The following is an 11410-nucleotide window of genomic DNA, read 5'->3' as shown; positions in this document are numbered from 1 at the left end:
TGTATTGTTGTTTACGCCAGTTCGCTTCAAATACTTTTCTTATCTCATTGGAATGAGATAAGAAAAGTATTATCACTGATAGAATTGACAGACAATTCTATCAGTCAAAACGAATTACCAGATATTGATGTGAAGGGGGATCCCTTGATGCCATGACTCTCCTCTCTGATGCTTTTGTCAATATTGATGCTGGTCGTTTTGTAGATTGGTGGACGGGATTTAAGAGTGCAGGAATTCTAGGTTTGGGGCTTGTCTTTATCATTTTCTCTACCTTCCTCATCCTCCACTGCAGGCCTCCTCTTGGCATGTTTGGGTGCCCATTTCATCATATATTTTTGCTCCACCTTCTTCACTTACACATGATTTGAAATCATATATTGTATAAATAAGTGCTGAACTGATCAGGCATAACATTATGACTGTGAATAGGTGGGGTGAAATTGTCTCATGTTATTGAGTGGAATCTAATAGAAAGAAAACAATTTGTCAACAACAACAAAAAAAGCCATTGTTGAATAAGTTACAAGAAAGAAAGATGGAGAAAGCTGATCTGGCGAATTGATACAGTGATGCAGGATTGATAGGTTCAGGCAATGTGGATCCACATAGAAAAACATGCAATCCAGCTGACAATCAAAAAGTCTCTAGACTATTACTATCTGCTATAATATATTCCACTGATTTGAATTTCCATGTTTCCAAAAAACTTTCTTGACATCTTTTTATTAAAGGTTAGTCAACTACTACCAATACCTTTATTAATCTCAAAATATCTAAACAAATTGTTTAAAAGACCTGCTAGTAACAACCCATTTTCAGAAATGACAGCAACCCTCAGGGGCCCAGTGGACTCTGCACCTCAGTGAGCCTGGAATAATGTGGCAACGAAAGGGAGGTGAGCATATTACTTGGCTGGTGGTCATAATGTTATGCCTGATTGGTGTCTATTTTATGCTTCCGTATTTGAGGCTCAGATTGTGTTAATGAATGTTGTTTTATTTTCCATATGATTTGTGAAACCTTTCAAAAGTGAGAAGATATTTTGCTAATTGAAAGGAATATCCTATCTTTGGACACTTCTTGACATTATGTATTGACATATATTAATTATTATATTCTTGGTTGATCTTGAGTATTTGTTTCACCTGGAGGTATTGAACATACAATGTCTTGAGTCTAGTTGACCACTAGATGGCACTGAAGTCTAGGGAAGGGTTTAGGATGCATTGAAGCAACCTTAACCATATTCAACACCAAACTACTGTAGGTTTTACATTTTGAGGATTTACATTTTTTGAAATCTTCATCTGCATGATTTTAGAAAATTATTTGCACATTTAGTTGACCACTTTGGTCCGTTGTTACTTTATATTTTGTTTCCAATTTTTTTTCCCCTTTTAAATCAAAAAGAAACAGTCTATTTAGAAGAAACCCAGACAGCATGATGAAATGATTAGAAGCTCCTAATCACAGCTGTCCAACATTGCTACTATTCTGTAATAAAAATATAAGTCAAGGTTGAAGGAGATTGAATTGAAAACACAAATTCAGGACTTTATCTGGCTCACAGAAGAAAAGTCACGTATTTGTTTCTTGGGTATTTAAACAGTTACAAATTAATTAGAATATTTTTAAGCAGAAAAGAAACAACTGAACTCCTGCAGATTCACTTTAAATCTGTTTAAAAACCAAGCGGTGAAAAGAAAAAATCCCAGTTGTGTGTGGCAAAGTGAGAATTGCAGAGATGATTATGGGCTCTTTCACGGCTTGATGCGTCTCACAAATGACATTTACAGTGGAATGGCACTGGTCTTGATTGGTGCACTGTGGAAACTCCCAAACCAGAAGCAGTAAGTTAATTTATGCTTACTTTCATTCTTCCCAATAAAACTCTCACTAATAACACCTGGAGAAAATTATTCCCTAAAAGTTGAGAAAGTTTCTGAATCTTCTCTGGAGGGAAAAATCTGATTTATGAGACCTAAGTTATTCAGACTCATATAATTTTCTTTTTTATATAATTTTACTCTTCATGAAAATTAATATTTTCATTTATCAAAAACGCAACACTGTAGAAGCTGGATTTTGGAGAAACTTTTGACAAAAGGTTAGTAAAATACTTCCTTCTTCTTCCTTTGTTTTTATTTTTTACTACTTTTTCAATCTGCTTTTTCCATAAATGACTAAAGACTCCCTCTTTTTGATTTTCCACATAGAGAAGTTGGCATGATTACAGATAAGCACTTCTCTTCTGGTGAAATACTGTTTCAACTAGTCAAATTCTTAATGTTCTGTGAAAAGGACATTTCTCCATTTCGCTGAGGCTCAACAATATCAGCCAGCAGGTATGATTGCTGTCAAAAACTGTTTCATAACCACCTTATGCATCAGTTTGTTACATTATTTTCCCTCTTAAACATAATGATCTTTCCATATGAAGCTCAGAGATCTTCCAAATCCATGTTTCCAGCACAAGACAAAAAAATATAATAAAAACTGAAGAAATTAGATTTCCTCGCAATTTTGCGATTAACAGAAGTTTATAATAACAGTCTTCTTAAAACAGCCCAGAGAGTTCTTCGCCAAAACATGTTTGGCATGTAACAAAAACATGTGTTCAAAAATCCAGCAGTAATTTGTTGATTATTTTCCACTATGCCTTCTGTGAGTAAAGCCACAACATATTTACTCTGTCTATTGATTACTTCTGAATATTTGCAAATGCTGCCATTAAGTTTGCTGGATTTTTTTTTTGCTTTCTTTTCTTCATGTAGAAGATACATCTGGCTGAGTGGTTTTGTGTTTAGTTGTGTCTGTTTCCTGAACAGAGCCATTGAACAAGCTATTGCTGCTTCTAATGATGCACAGTCTTTGTTTATTTTTTCTACAAAATACCTCTGGCTCTGGGTGATTTCCTGTATGGAGGTTCTGACTGCTGGACTTTTACAGAAGAAAACCCTAGAACAAAACTAAGACAAGAAACGTTTTCTTCTCATTTGTCAAATTAAAATACCTTTAGAAAAAGATCAGGTATTAACATACTTTTTATTAAATTTTTCACCAAATTTTTCCTAGTTTATTATAATTATTGTTTGTTTATACAGTATTTAGATCCTAACAGTTCTAACTGGCCTCAGTAGTCAAATAATCCCCTTTGTAAGATATATGGGGATTATTTATTTATTGTTTTTTTTTCTCAATGGTGCTATTGACTTTGCTATTGCTGCCTCTAATTATGTCTACTCTTTATTTGTAATAGAAAGTACTTTTTATGTGTTTTCTGCCTATTTTCTCAACCCCCATTTTATAATGGCTGATGGCTACTGATGTTGAGTCAGATCCACCTGGATGGTTTTATCTCTTTAAAAAGCAGCTGTTGCTTTCCACTCTTTCCACAAGCTTCATTGGGTGAGATACAGATAAGGACTTAATGCCGGGAACAAGACTTCCTTTGATAAACAATTTGTATCAATCGGGGTTACAAGGTTGTTCACTGAATTGTTTAAGAATTAGGAATAAATTAGTCTTTTTAATCCAATCTTGATCTTAAAATTCGGGACTTTGGTTAGATTTTTACAGACTGATTTCAACCAAATTAAGACCAAATTGGATTATATATATTTGGATCTGAATTGCAACTGCTTATTTAAAGTGGCTTGAGATGACACATATTAAAAACTTACACTTTATAAATGAACTGAATTAATTAAATTAACTTATATCTTAATGTGGTTGCCCATTTAAGAATGCCTGGTGGTTTTTGTTTTGCATGAATAAAAATGACCTTTTGTATTCAGCTAAAACAAATGTATTTTAGTTTAATTGGAAGATTTTGTGGAGCTTGGGTAGCGTTATTATTTATACTAATGATATTTCATCCTGACTTCCTTACAATCCACAGTTATTTTCATCGGTCTATAGTTTTTGTTAAAAGTGGGCATTTGTTTTCACCGCATCAAAAAAAAAGTTTCTTCCATTTTTCTTTCTTTGCCTCTTGCCTATTCCTATCACAGACCGGAATCATCAGGGTACTTTTGTGAGTGATGAATGGATTCAGAGTTCTGATGCAAGTCTGAGGAGCTCAGAGTGAAGAGAAACGGTAAAGGTACAGGTCCTTGTGGTGCACCGTGGCTATTTACCACCCACTCATTCCCATTCATCCAGGTACAATAGTGTTCTGACTGTCAGATAGTCAATAATCTAGGCAGTTGTGGAGGCATGCACCGGTATTTTCAGGACTTGTCTCACAGCAAGGCTGGCTGAATTGCCTTAAAAGCCCCAGAGAAATCAAAGAACCTGGTCCTTACAGAGCAGCCTGATCTGTGTGGATGAGAAAGGGCTCACTAGGTAGACAGCAACATGGCAGAGTCTGTTTTATAGAACGAGGATGTGGAGAAGTGATAGGGAATCCATGGAGGCGATGAGTGGCCAGGTACAGGTGAGAAGAACTTAAAGTACTCATCTGAACTTAATGTAATGAAAATGTAATTTAGTTCATTGACTTTATTAAGGTTTAAGTCAAGTCAAGCCTTATTCCCACTCTCCTCAAAGTCTTAGATCTTTTTAACCCCGGAAAACACATCCTTCACACCGTTTTGCTGGTCTTAATTATTTTTCTTTTTTGCTATGAAGAAAAATAATTCTTTTTATAATTGATCTTTATTTATCTTTATAATAAATATCTTCATTTATTTATTACTTACTTAGACATTGTTTCCTTTGTTTTTGTGGTGACAATGAGTACAAAGGAGAAAAAAGTATTATGGTCAAAAACCATCCAGTCTACCATAAACATGTAATTAAAAAAATCATACTTGGTAGACTTTCAAATGTAAAAGCTATATTTAGCCAAGCAGTTTTCAACTGCATATTCAGATCAGTGTTTTATTTTGGGTTTTTTTTCTGTTCTGCAAGTGTCTGTATTAGGGCCTACATGTTCAGCATGTGACTTCAAATTAGGTTCACCATAAAATGTCCAAAATTCCTTGTCCACATAGAGACAATTTTAGACATTTCTACCGCAAATAACAGAGTGGAAATGAAAAGGTTTTTTTTTGTTGTTTTTTTTTAAATAATAATTTTATGTCAGATGAGAAGAGAAACAAAACGCTTGCGTGACAAAAGTTTTTTTTCCCACTTATTATTCAGGGCTTAAGCAAAAAAATTTAAAAAGACTTTGAGAAAAAAAGAAATACCTTTTTTTCCTGTGTGCTCGAGAAGAAAAAACAACTTTGAAAAATCACTTAAGTGATTTTCTTCACTTGCTCTTCAACTCAAGCCAAAGAACAACAAAAATTATAGAAACTTAAAAAGACTTTAACACTTTTTCTTTTCCACTACTTTGGTTGTTTTCTGTAGAAAAGAAAAAATATTGGTTTTAGTCAGAAATACTAAATACACAAATGCTCAAACTTTGCACATCATAATTTAATATATGTCTATTTTTAAGTTTTACTTGCATATGAAAAATTAAATGTAAAAATGTTTCTTTTGTGTTTTTTTTTCCAAAAAATATGCTCTCATCTTATCTGAGTACACACTCATAACTGCACAATTTCACAGGCCAACATTCAGCTCTGTTCCCTAATTTACTTGCAACAAAAGACACAAAATGCCCATTTCGTCAGTTATTAGCTGTAACTGAAGCCTTTCTCACAGCAATTAACTGGGCAAAGCAAGATGTGTTGAAATGATACAATAATAATTCTGAACCATAACTGGACTCTGTCAAAGTGGCCTACAGGGAGGTAGAAGGCGACTGTGTTGCACAAAGCAGATGGCACGGAGTAGGCTGATGGCATCAGAGCACACTGATACAAATACACACATGGAAACAAACACACACTTTAACATGCATGGTGACCCCTCTGTGCTCCCAACAACAACACCAAATGCTCTGCACCATTCAACAGCTAGAGAATGATGATTAGGGAATAAACGCACAAACTCTGTTAGCTGACCACCAGACGCTTTGAGAGCATTGCTGCCAAATAAAAAGTCAGCTGGGCGGTTATGAGTTGGCTGCCTTCTCTGCTGACGTAATACGTGAAGCGGTTCCATTTCAGTGTCTGAATGCACAATATCAGCAGCCATCAAGTGTTGCTAATTCACAAAAGTGGAAAGTCGTTTTCCTACTGGGTAGCTACGAAGATGTGACTCATTTGTTTCTCTGCCTTCTCCTTCGTCTGCCATCTTTATCTAATAAAGTTTATATTAGGCAGTATGAGAGATATTCTTATCTTGACATTAAATTCCCATATGGAGAAGGTAACAGTGGTAATAAATTTCTTCTGTTATCTCTTACACAGATAAAACCCACATATATCTGGTGTTATTTCTGTCCAACAGAACAATCTAAATACATATAAAAAGGATTAGACTGACCAAGGAGCTTGTTTGTAGTCAACACAGCTTAGAAAGACAAATTTGAATAATCTGATGTCTAATATTATCAAATAAATCAAAAGACTGAAAACATGTTTTCAGTGGAGCTGCTGCAAAACTGCTGCTTATTTTCCAGCTCAGTGAGTAGAGTTTCCAGTTCTCCACCAGCGTCTGCTGACTTAAGCAGCTGACTTCTCCACCTTGTCCTGCTGTGTACATTATGAGACCTGTAATTGCTTTATAGTTTAATTATAGTTATTATGAAGTTGTAATTTGCAATGTGTGGATCTACAACTTCCCCCTTATGCTCAAAACAAAGTGTGTCCTTCCACACAGCCAACACGTCTTTCTTTGTGAATATATGTGCAGCTACGCTGGTCCTGAAAATAAAATTAACTCTAAAGCAGCAAAAATACTGGAAAATGACACAGATTGTTTTATTACTTGGTAGAGCAAACTACTGAATTATTATCTACTCCATTATATCTTTATTTTGTGTGGAAAAAAATGTTTAGTATAACCAATGTGGAAACTGTGTGAAAAATGGTAGCCTACTTTGCTCCTTGTCGATTTTTTTGACAAATGCTCTCTAAAAACTTTAAGTCACATATTCCACACAAACCCATGTGCAAACATCTAGAGAGAATTTAGGAAGATCAATTAACCTGCCAGTCATGTTTTTGGACTGTGGGAGAAAGCTGGAGTATCTGGAGAGAACCCACGCATGCACAGGGAGAATTGGCAAACTCCGGGCCGGGAATTAACCCCAGGACCTTCTTGCTGCTCCCAACTGCGCAGGTGTAAAGTTATCAAAGCAAATGACATCAATAATGACACGAAAGCATTTTATGGCCCCTGCCATATTTACTGATAAATACAGACCAAAGTCCTTAAAACAAATTGCGTCTGGGAAGGCTTAGCTCTAACTTTTCTGCTCACGCATGTTGGAAACATGAACCCATACCATTTTCTATTCTAGTCTGTCTTTTTCTTTCAGGCTTTTTTAAAAATTTAATAAAGCAGATACTTGTATCTGCTATATGTCATCGACATGTTCTTATTTCCCCAATTTGAAGAAGTGGAGTCATTGTCTGTAATTGATAATACAATGTCAATAATAAATAAATAAAAACAATACTTCATTAATATTTATTTAATTGTTTTAAAATTGTTGGGCACCAGTGATGTTAAAAACAATGTTCACTGACCTAACCTAATCAATGGTATGTTTCTATTTTTATTGCAATGCTATTATACCACTAGCAAACAGATTTAGTTAAAAAGTTTTTAATTATACAGCAGGCGTGGGTTTGCAGCGTCCATAGTGGATGTGTTTTAGTCATTTCTTGTTTGCTGCTGTGGAAGTTTAATTCTACAAATAAGTTTGAAACGCATGCTAAAGACCTTCACTGTTTCCTCCACAGACTTTTTGGAATGAGTCAGCAAAATGTTAGTGGCCCAAGATGTATGAGAAAGGTCTACCTAAATTAGATTTCAATGAAGAAAGTGAAATTTATCAAATGTATTCATCAAGAGGCAGGGCCATGGAGATGGTCCTTAAAATAGCAATTTTAACATCAGGAACACAAGGAGAAAATCAAGAAAGCACATGTAGAGAAGATGTATAAAAATAAGAAATTGCAAATCAAGTTTTTCTCTCAAATTCCTGGATCATCTTTTTCCTGCTGAGAAAGAAATCATTGTGATTTATTACACCTGCTGATGCTGTGTTTTCTACTTGCTGCAGATGGTGTTTTCCATAAAAACTCAAACACACATTCAGCCAAGCAAAAGACACTCACACACCAAGATCCCACAGCACTCCCACACCACACATGAAAACCTTCTTCAGCAGTCGTTATTTAACAGAATTACTTAGTCTGAACCAACAGACGCTGAAAATAAATGGCCAATTGAAACGTGAAATCTTCCAGAAAATCAAGTCTTGCAAATATTAGAAAACTTTACATTAAACATTTATTGATTTTGAAGAACATTAGAACATGAACACTTTTCTTAAATCTTCATTGTGGTGAGATCATATAGGTTTTAGATAAATTGATGAAATCTCAACACAATCTGTGGCCGGTTAGCTCAGCTGGATAGAGCATGGTGCTAATAACGCTAAGGTCATGGGTTCAATCCCCATACTGGCCAATTAAAATGTGAGTTCTTCCAGAAAATCAAGTTGTGCAAATATAAATCAATTATTGATTTTTGAAGAACATGAGCAGTTTTTTTAAATGTTGTGATGAGATTATGTAAGTGAGTTCTGTTTAAATAGGACAAAATCTTTTCATGTGAAGTGCTGTCTTAGTATTTTTTTAGAAAACAATGAAAACACACAGGAGAGTTGATGAAATCTCAGTCAGTTGTCCATGAAGAGTCTCTAAAATCCTGCATGAGCCACTTGTACTTTGCTCCTGTGGGTGGTCTGACAAAATCCATGTATTTCCTAGAGGGGAAGGAGTTTTGTCATTTTGGTGAGATTGAACTTATCAACAGAAAACAGAGCAAAACAAACAACTGCTGTTTCTTCTCTTTTCGATTCTCAGTTAAAGGCACATTCACCCATTCTGTTAGCCTTAAGCAGAAACATAAAATAGATGTCTTCAGATACACATTTTGTTTAGAAACAAAAAAAACTTTTTCATTGAAATAAATTTTGCACTAAGAATTTATTCTTTTCAGTCCAATACAGCATGTTTACATATATGAGGAGAAAAACAATGACATTCTAACTTTCGACAAAAGAGAGTGTTTTATTTCAATAGGATTCATGTCAGTTCTATTTTACTGCTGGAATTCCACTTTCATGAGTCCATCAAATCTATACATGCCACTTTTAAAACTTTCTCACTAACAAAACCCCTGACTGTGTTCCTTTATTTCTGGCAATAAGATTAAGAAATGTTATTTGTGGCAGTGCTTTTCTTATCTGCCTATCACATGCACCACACATGCATGAAAATCGAGACATATCTCCATTTTCCCCCCAAAGCTATTGTCAACTTTTCTCAGCCTCCTCAAAGCAGAGCAATTACAGTGTGGGCTGTGAATGGTCTTGAGTGAAAATCCATCTAAAATGTTAGCCTAGACTTGGAATGATTTGCAGATGAAGGAATAATGACCCACTGTCAGTCTGTCAGACAGATTAGATGGAAATTTAAGGAGTAGAAAATCAAGATTGCCTCTGCAATTAATTCACTATGAGTGCTAAAATAATTTTCCTTTTCAGGTTTCTAAAGAAATTAGAAAGCTAGGTTGCTGTAGTTTAGAAGTGAGCTGCTGAATACAATGAAACTCATTTTAAATGTTCATTTTTAAATAGCTGTAATATCGCTGGATCAGCTGTGATATCGGCCACATTCTGCATGATCTCATGTGATTATTATTTAAGTCTACTGTAACATAGATAAAGTTTGACCCATTTAAAGGTAATGTTTTACATTCTTTCACCTTGAGAACAGATCTTGTACCTTACCCATTTGAGAACAACGTTGAACTTTTTACTATGTGCTGACATTTGATTTTACAGACTTGTTAAAAAATAAATTATATCTTCTTTTTTGTCTTGAGCTTTAGCATGCAAACAATTTAAAAAATCATGAAGGTAATCCTATCAAATACTAAAACAATGCATGCCACTTATTTTTTTTTTACATTGTAAGTTTATTTATATTTACAACTGAAATGTTAAAAAAGAAAAATCTGAGAGAATCAGTTGGATTTCAAAAATCAGTCAATCAGTTAAGCTACCTCCTCTATTGCTGATCTCTTCCACATATCTATCTCCACACTCATTATTAGCCTACTGAAATGTGCATCTTACTGCATTTATTCAGTAATATAATCAAGTGAGGATTCCCACAGGTTGCTCTCCTCCTTCACAGGCCGTCTGAGAGGACTCCATCAGTTATTGCTAAATGAATACCAAGTTCTCACATACGGAATTGCTTTCATCTTCTACTTAATTGCTTGGAGCACAGCGATGGGAATCATTTCCTTTTGTATATCGAAGGTAGACTAAACTGTTTCTGCCCGTTTCATTCATTCTGAGGAGGACAGCTTACTGTGCTGTCCTCCTCCGTCTTCGGTGCAGCTACAGACACCTAACTGATGTGCTGGGTCTGCTGCAGGTGGGATTATGTATATATGTGTTGAAATCTTAGCATGAAAAACTATCTGCCAACTATTTGCATTACAAGTTTTGCTTTGACCATTCTTTTACTCTTTTTGTTTTTCCTTAAAGAATTTATCAAAACAAAGCTGCAGTTTACCTTCCAATTTCCAATTTAGACACAAAGAATGAAAGTTTTGCTAAAGGTTTTCTCAAAGTTTAAACATGCACAGTATCGTGTGCCATAGAGTAGGTTTTCTGTGGTCAGAAATGACAGAAAAGAATAGGTGAATAAATCCAGCAGCACTGAATAATCAGAAGGGTTACCAAAAAGAACCTCAGCTTCTAATGCTGGGGGGGATCTAATTTTATCCTCCACAAATTGTAAATGGTGCTAAATGTGAAATAAATTTATTTGTAGATTTTAATTAAAATGTTTTTAAAATAAAACTTACATGGTCTTGAATCAGTGTGAAAGATTCATCCTCCAGCTGAACCTGTCTGTACCAAAATCTGTTATGTTTTCCTTTACCAATGGTTGGCTTCCACAGAAAGATGTCCACAATCTGCATCCAATTTAAGCCCTCATCAAGAATGATTTGATCTTCCAAGCTGAATTCATCTTATGTGTTGATTATGCTGCTTCCCTGTCTTGACTCTCTCATGATCTTGCCATTGCAACCTCTACTTAACTAATGTGCATGATGTTTTCTCTTCTTTTTTGTTTTATGATAGAGTAGAGCCAACTGAGTTTGCTTGTTAAGAGGAAATAAACAAGTACAATAATCTAAATAAAACCACAGACATTGTTTCTCCTTTGTTTCATTCTATTCTGTTCTCACAGATGCAGCACATTCAGTTAATTACAGTCACTTGTTCCTCTCTCCAGCATTGATGTTCCAGTTC

The 11410-nt window shown here is 35.0% G+C and overlaps 1 non-coding gene across 1 annotated transcript; it reads left to right on the top strand.

Moving 5' to 3' along the window:
* The first annotated feature begins 8467 nt into the window (after window positions 1-8467).
* trnai-aau (transfer RNA isoleucine (anticodon AAU)) lies at window positions 8468-8541 on the top strand. Its single transcript has one exon. It is a non-coding gene; the product is annotated as a tRNA-Ile (tRNA).
* Window positions 8542-11410: the final 2869 nt, after the last annotated feature.

Source organism: Poeciliopsis prolifica, unplaced genomic scaffold, assembly GCF_027474105.1.
Source record: "Poeciliopsis prolifica strain line A6 unplaced genomic scaffold, Auburn_PproV2 SCAFFOLD006, whole genome shotgun sequence".
NCBI classification, from domain to species: domain Eukaryota; kingdom Metazoa; phylum Chordata; class Actinopteri; order Cyprinodontiformes; family Poeciliidae; genus Poeciliopsis; species Poeciliopsis prolifica.
This window is presented reverse-complemented; position numbering and strand designations above follow the sequence as displayed.